We start from the raw sequence: 6,772 nt of genomic DNA on the forward strand, positions 1-6,772 counted from the left end.
TTGATATACACAAACTTAGCCTAAATTACTGATTTCCTTAAGGTAGGAGCCAAAGAAGGCAATGAGAAGAATAAAAAGCATATTTATTAGAAACAAGAGGCAAAACATTTAATTTTATAATTATATAATCATTTATGTAGAATATTTAATGCCATCTACCAAAAATGCTACTAGAACTAATAAGCAAGTTTAGCAGTGTTGTAGAATAAAAGGGCAATACAAAAATAAGTGGACAAAAATAAGTGTACTTCAATACCTCAAGAATCATTGAGAACTGAAATAAAACCCGTATTATTTTAAAGTAGCATTAAAAACATAAAATATCCTGGGATAATTTAATAATATATGTGCTAGACCTATATAATAAAAACTATAAAATAATATAGAGAGAAATTTAAAAAAACAAAAAAATGAATAACTTTATGATGTTCATGATTGGAAGATTAAATATGACTATACTGGAATTTCTCTCAAATTTGATCTAAGGATGCAACTCAAATTCCATCAAAATACAAGGTTTTAAATAAACTGGCCAATTTCTTTCTTGATAGAATTCAAAGAACCTATAAAAGCCAAAATAATTTTCAAAAGTGAGTAAAACTGGAGGACACTGCTACTTTAAGACTTACTGTAAACCTACAGCAATCACATTAGTGTGATACTGGTGTAAGGGATAGACATAAAAAATCAATGGAAGTAAACAAAAACTCAAGAAATAAACAACATATAATATGCTTAATTGATCTTCATGACCAAATTTACTAAGACAATTCAGTGGAAAAATAATAGTCTTTTCAATGAGTATCCTTTGACTAGAATAATTGGATATCTATGGAGAAAATAGACTTGGATTTTTCTTCACATTTTATATGAAAATTAACTCAAAATTAGTCATAGACATAAAAAGTGGAAACTCTAAGATGTCCAAAATTAAATGTAGTATAAATTCTTCTGCCATCATAGCATAGACAAAGATGTCTTAAATAGGACAAAGCAGCCCAAATACTAAAGAAAAATAATTGATAATTTGTACTTTATCAAATATAAGACTTCTGTTCTTTGAAAAACACTGTTAAGGAAATGAAAAGGCAAAACAAAGGCTAGTATTAAATCACAGCAGGATCCTCCATGACCCACCTCCCAGAATATTGGAAATAAAAGCAAAAATAAACAAATGGGACCTAATTAAAATTAAAAGCTTTTGCACAACAAAGGAAACTGTAAAGAAGGTGAAAAGACAGCCTTCAGAATGGGAGAAAATAATAGCAAATGAAGCAACAGACAAACAATTAATCTCAAAAATATACAAGCAACTTCTGCAGCTGAATTCCCGAAAAATAAACGACCCAATCAAAAAATGGGCCAAAGAACTAAACAGACATTTCTCCAAAGAAGACATACAGATGGCTAACAAACACATGAAAAGATGCTCAACATCACTCATTATTAGAGAAATGCAAATCAAAACCACAATGAGGTATCATTTCACACCAGTCAGAATGGCTGCTATCCAAAAGTCTACAAGCAATAAATGCTGGAGAGGGTGTGGAGAAAAGGGAACCCCCTTACACTGTTGGTGGGAATGCAAACTAGTACAGCCACTATGGAGAACAGTGTGGAGATTCCTTAAAAAACTGGGAATAGAACTGCCATATGACCCAGCAATCCCACTGCTGGGCATATACACCGAGGAAACCAGAATTGAAAGAGACGCGTGTACCCCAATGTTCATCGCAGCACTGTTTACAATAGCCAGGACATGGAAGCAACCTAGATGTCCATCCGCAGACGAATGGATAAGGAAGCTGTGGTACATATACACAATGGAATATTACTCAGCCATTAAAAAAAATACATTTGAATCGGTTCTACTGAGATGGATGAAACTGGAGCCCATTATACAGAGTGAAGTAAGCCAGAAAGAAAAACAACAATACAGTATACTAATGCATATATAAGGAATTTGAAAGATGGTAACGATAACCCTATATGCGAGACAGAATAAGAGACACAGATGCATGGAACAATTTTATGGACTCTGAGGGAGAAGGTGAGGGTGGGACGTTCTGGGAGAATAGCACTGAAACATGTATATTATCATATGTGAAACAGAACACCATTCCATGTTCGATGCATGTGACAAGGGCTCAGGGCCGGGGCAATGGGATGATCCAGAAGGATGGGATGGGGAGGGAGGTGGGTGGGGGTTCCAGGAAGGGGAACACATGTAAACCCATGGCTGATTCATGTCAATGTATGGCAAAAACTATTACAATATTGTAAAGTAATTAGCCCCCAACTAAAATAAATAAATTTATAAAAAAAAAAAAAAAGATTTGTAAAACATTTATCTGATAAAGGACTGATAAAAGAATACATATTTTTGAAAGTTGAATTCAATAATAAGATGACAACCAACCCAATAAAAATGAGCATAAGAGTTAAACAGTCACTTCATGAAAGAAGATATAAGCGTGACAGTTAAGCACATGTAAAGATGTGAACCTAGGTCTTTAGGGAAATGCACATTAAACCTACAGTAAGGTACCACCACGTATCCATTAGAATAACAGTTTTAAAGATTGAAAATGTCAAAATTTTGGCAAGCAACTGGAGCAACTGGCATTCTTCTGTGTGTGCGTGCATGTATGTGTGCGTGCGTGTGTGTGTGTGTGTGTGTGTGTGTGTGTGTGTGTGTGAGAGAGAGTCATTCAGTAGTGCCTGACTCTCCAATCCCGCAGACTGTAGCCTGCAAGGCTTCTCTGTCCATGGAATTCTCCAGGCAAGAATACTGGAGTGGGTAGCCATGTCCTCCTTCAGAGGATCTTCATAACCCAGGGGTCGAACCCAGGTATCCTGCATTGTAGGCAGATTCTTTACCATCTGAGCCACCAAGGAAGCCAGCACTACCCTATATTGCCACTGAAAATGTGTAACAGTGTAGCCATATGGGGAAAGACTTTGTTAATTTCTTATAAAGATAAACACACATCTGCCGAATGACCAAGCAATCTCACTCTACATATTTTTTTCATAAGATATGGAAACTCACTTACCTCAAAGATTTGTACACAACTATTCACAGACTTGATTCCTGACTTAGTTTTATAGACAGCATTTACTTAAAGATTGAACAAAGAAAATACCAGGTTAAGTATAAGTAACCATCTTTGTTTAACCTTTACAATTCAATCCTTTACCAGAGGAGTAGCAAAAATTCCAAGAGGAAGCTTTAGCTTTGTCTAGAAATTGCCAAACTGCCAAAGAAAACAGCCAGTATCCATATTGATAGAAGATATGGGTCATACATGACTTTGGCTTGCTGTGGAAAAGGGAAAATTCCTTATATCTGATGCCCTCAATTCAAACATACAGGGGAGCCTGATGGATTGCTGTCTATGGGGTCGCACAGAGTCGGACACGACTGAAGCGCCTTAGCAGCAGCAGCAGCAATTCAAACATGCAGTAAACACTAGAATTATTAGAATCTCTTCAATTGTTGAAATAAATAAAGTGAAAGTGAAGTCGCTCAGTTGTGTCCGACTCTTTGCGACCCTGTGGACTGTAGCCTACCAGGCTCCTCCGTCCATGGAATTCTCCAGGCAAGAATACTGGAGTGGGTTGCCATTTCCTTCTTCAGGGGATCCTCCTGACCCAGGGATCGAACCCAGGTCTCCTGCATCGCAGGCAGACGCTTTAACCTCTGAGCCACCAGGTAAGCCCCTGAAATGAATAGGTATCATTTAAATAGAAGTCACAATGTAAACTACAAACTCTGGAAATATGGCTGTTCAGTAAAATATAATCAAGCCACAAATATTAGTCAAATTCATATTTTTTAATTTTATAGATTCTTCCTTCATGGCTCAGTTGGTAATGAATCCACCTGCAATGCCTAAGACCACCTGCAATGCAGGAGACCCAGCTTTGATCTCTAGGTAGAGAAGACCCCCTGGAGAAGGAGATGGCAACCCACTCCAGTATTCTTGCCTGGGAAATCCCATGCACAGAGGAGCCTGGCAGGCTACAGTCCATGGCGTTGCAAAACAGTCAGACATGACTTAGTGACTAAACCACCACCACTTCCAAAAAATTAAAAACAAATGTGTAGTTAATTTGAATACTATATGTTAAACAAATGTGACCAAAATATTGTTTTAATATGTAACCAATACAATAATATTAATTCTATATTTTATGTGTTTTATTTTTATTAAGCATTGAAAGCCCAATGTGTATTTCATACTTATAGAACATCTCCCTCCAGACTATCCAAAATTCAAGTGTTTATAGTTACATATGGTTAATATCTACTGTATTAGCCAGTCAAGCTCTAGACACTGATATTAGATATGCCCTGGCTCATCACCATTCCAAATAAGCTCCTTTAACATAGATTGGCATAAAACAACCATTCAATAATTGACAGGTAAATCTATGAATTCTTTCAAAGAATCCATTACAAAAGCGAACCTTAGATTCTGAGAAAAAACACTGCGAATGATCTGGTTGAACAATGTCTAAAGTTAAATTTTGTGAAATCAAAACAGCTGAGTGTTGGCATCTGATAGCCTCAAATGGATATTCAAGAGAATTATTCATAAAAATCCCCATTATAAAAGACAAAAGCTGCTTGCTATGAAGAACTAATATTGGTGAGTAATGATGTGGCTGGCTCACAACTCATAATCAGCATAATGCTGGGAAAAAAATATGAGTCACTTGGAGATAACGTCACCTATTTGGCCTTGAATCTTCTTTAAGCTGAGTTAGTTAAATATTATAAGGGGTTAATTTAGTATATTGTCCAAATTGTCTTATTATCAAGAAATTAAAGCTGCCTTTTCACAACATCTCTCTTCTTCACCATTATACAACCTTCAACCTGAATGTTTGTTATTTGTAAAAAGTTAACAAAGAAAGGCTACACTTGAACCTGTTGGAAAGAATCTTATCAAGTACTATTGATTAAACACAGTAATCAAACTTCAGTGAATACTGAAGTGATTACACACACAACATGTGTGTCCATGTTTCCACAATATAACAGTGCCAATTCCATTTGGCAATCCAAACTCCTGGCTGACCTCAAGACAAGGCATCCAGAAAGTCCCTAAACATAGATGAAATCATAAAGCAGACAATTTCGACCATGATTTTGGATCAGGTACCTGACTTTAATGTTAACACTTTATGTTCAAAAGCCATTTGCCATAATCCAGATGACCAGAAACACAAATAATCATGTTTTATCTGCACAATCATGTTCTTTATTTTCCTAGATATTTTATTTTCTCTCTGTTGGCTTAAGGTTCTGCTGCTGCTGCTGCTGCTGCTAAGTTGCTTCAGTCATGTCTGACTCTGTGTGACCACATAGACGGCAGCCCACCAGGCTCCCCCATTCCTGGGATTCTCCAGGCAAGAATACTGGAGTGGGTTGCCATTTCCTTCTCCAATACATGAGAGTGAAAAGTGAAAGTGAAGTCGCTCAGTCGTGTCCGACTCCCAACGACCCCATGGACTGCAGCCTACCGGGTTCCTCCGTCCGTGGGATTTTCCAGGCAAGACTACTGGAGTGGGTTGCCATTGCCCTCTCCTAACACTTGTAGCTCCTTCACTATAGCTCCCTAAATGTCCTTGTTCTTATTACTGTTCTTATCATCCTTCATCCAATGGCTGGCTATGATTTACTCATGATTTGGCTAAAAGATACAATCAAATCAAAAGTCAAGTTGTTCCCAATTTTCTTTGGGTGCCATCCAGCTTCCTTTAGTACCAGTCCCCTCGAGACAATCAATTGGTTTCACAAGTATTTTCTTTCAACCACTAGATGGCAAACACAACACTGAATCAGACAGGCAAAAGCCTAAAGCTCCTTCAGTTCAGTTCAGTTCAGTCGTTCAGTTGGGGCTGACTCTGTGACCCCGTGGACTGCAGCACGCCAGGCTTGCCTATCCTTCACCAACTCCCAGAGCCTACTCAAACTCATGTCCATAGCGTCAGTGATGCTATACAACCATCTCATCCTCGGTCGTCCCTTTCTCCTCCCGCCTTCAATCTTTCCCAGCATCAGGGTCTTTACAAATGAGTCAGCTCTTCGCATTAGGGGGCCAAAGTATTGGAGTTTCAGCTTCAGCATCAGTTCTTCCAAAATATATTTGGGATTGATTTCCTTTAGGAGTAACTGGTTTGACTTCCTTGCAGTCCAAAGGAATTCTCAAGAGTCTTCTCCAGCACCACAGTTCAAAAGCATCAATTCTTCAGTGCTCAGCTTTCTTTATAGTCCAACTCTCACACCCATATATGACTACTGGAAAAACCATAGCTTTGACTAGACAGACCTTTGTTTGCCAAGTAATGTCTCTGCTTTTTAATATGCTTTCTAGTTTTGTCATAGCTTTTCTTCCAAGGAGTAAGCGTCTTTTAATTTCATGGTTGCAGTCACCATCTGCAGTGATTTTGGAGCCTAAGAAAAATAAAGTCTCTCACTGTTTCCATTGTTTCCCCATCTATTTGCCATTAAGTGATGGGACTGGATGCCATGACCTTAGGTTTCCGAATGCTGAGTTTTAAGCCAACTTTTTCACTCTCCTCTTTCACGTTCATCAAGAGGCTCTTTAGTTCTTGGCTTTCTTCCATAAAGGTGGTGTCTTCTGCAAATCTGAGGTTATTGATATTTCTCCCAGCAATCTTGATTCCAGCTTATGCTTCATCCAGCCCAGCATTTCGCATGATGTACTCTGCATATAAGTTAAATAAGCAGGGTGACAAT

Source organism: Giraffa tippelskirchi, chromosome 3 (genome assembly GCF_054371585.1).
Source record: "Giraffa tippelskirchi isolate mGirTip1 chromosome 3, T2T-mGirTip1v1.2.pri, whole genome shotgun sequence".
In the NCBI taxonomy this organism is placed as follows: domain Eukaryota; kingdom Metazoa; phylum Chordata; class Mammalia; order Artiodactyla; family Giraffidae; genus Giraffa; species Giraffa tippelskirchi.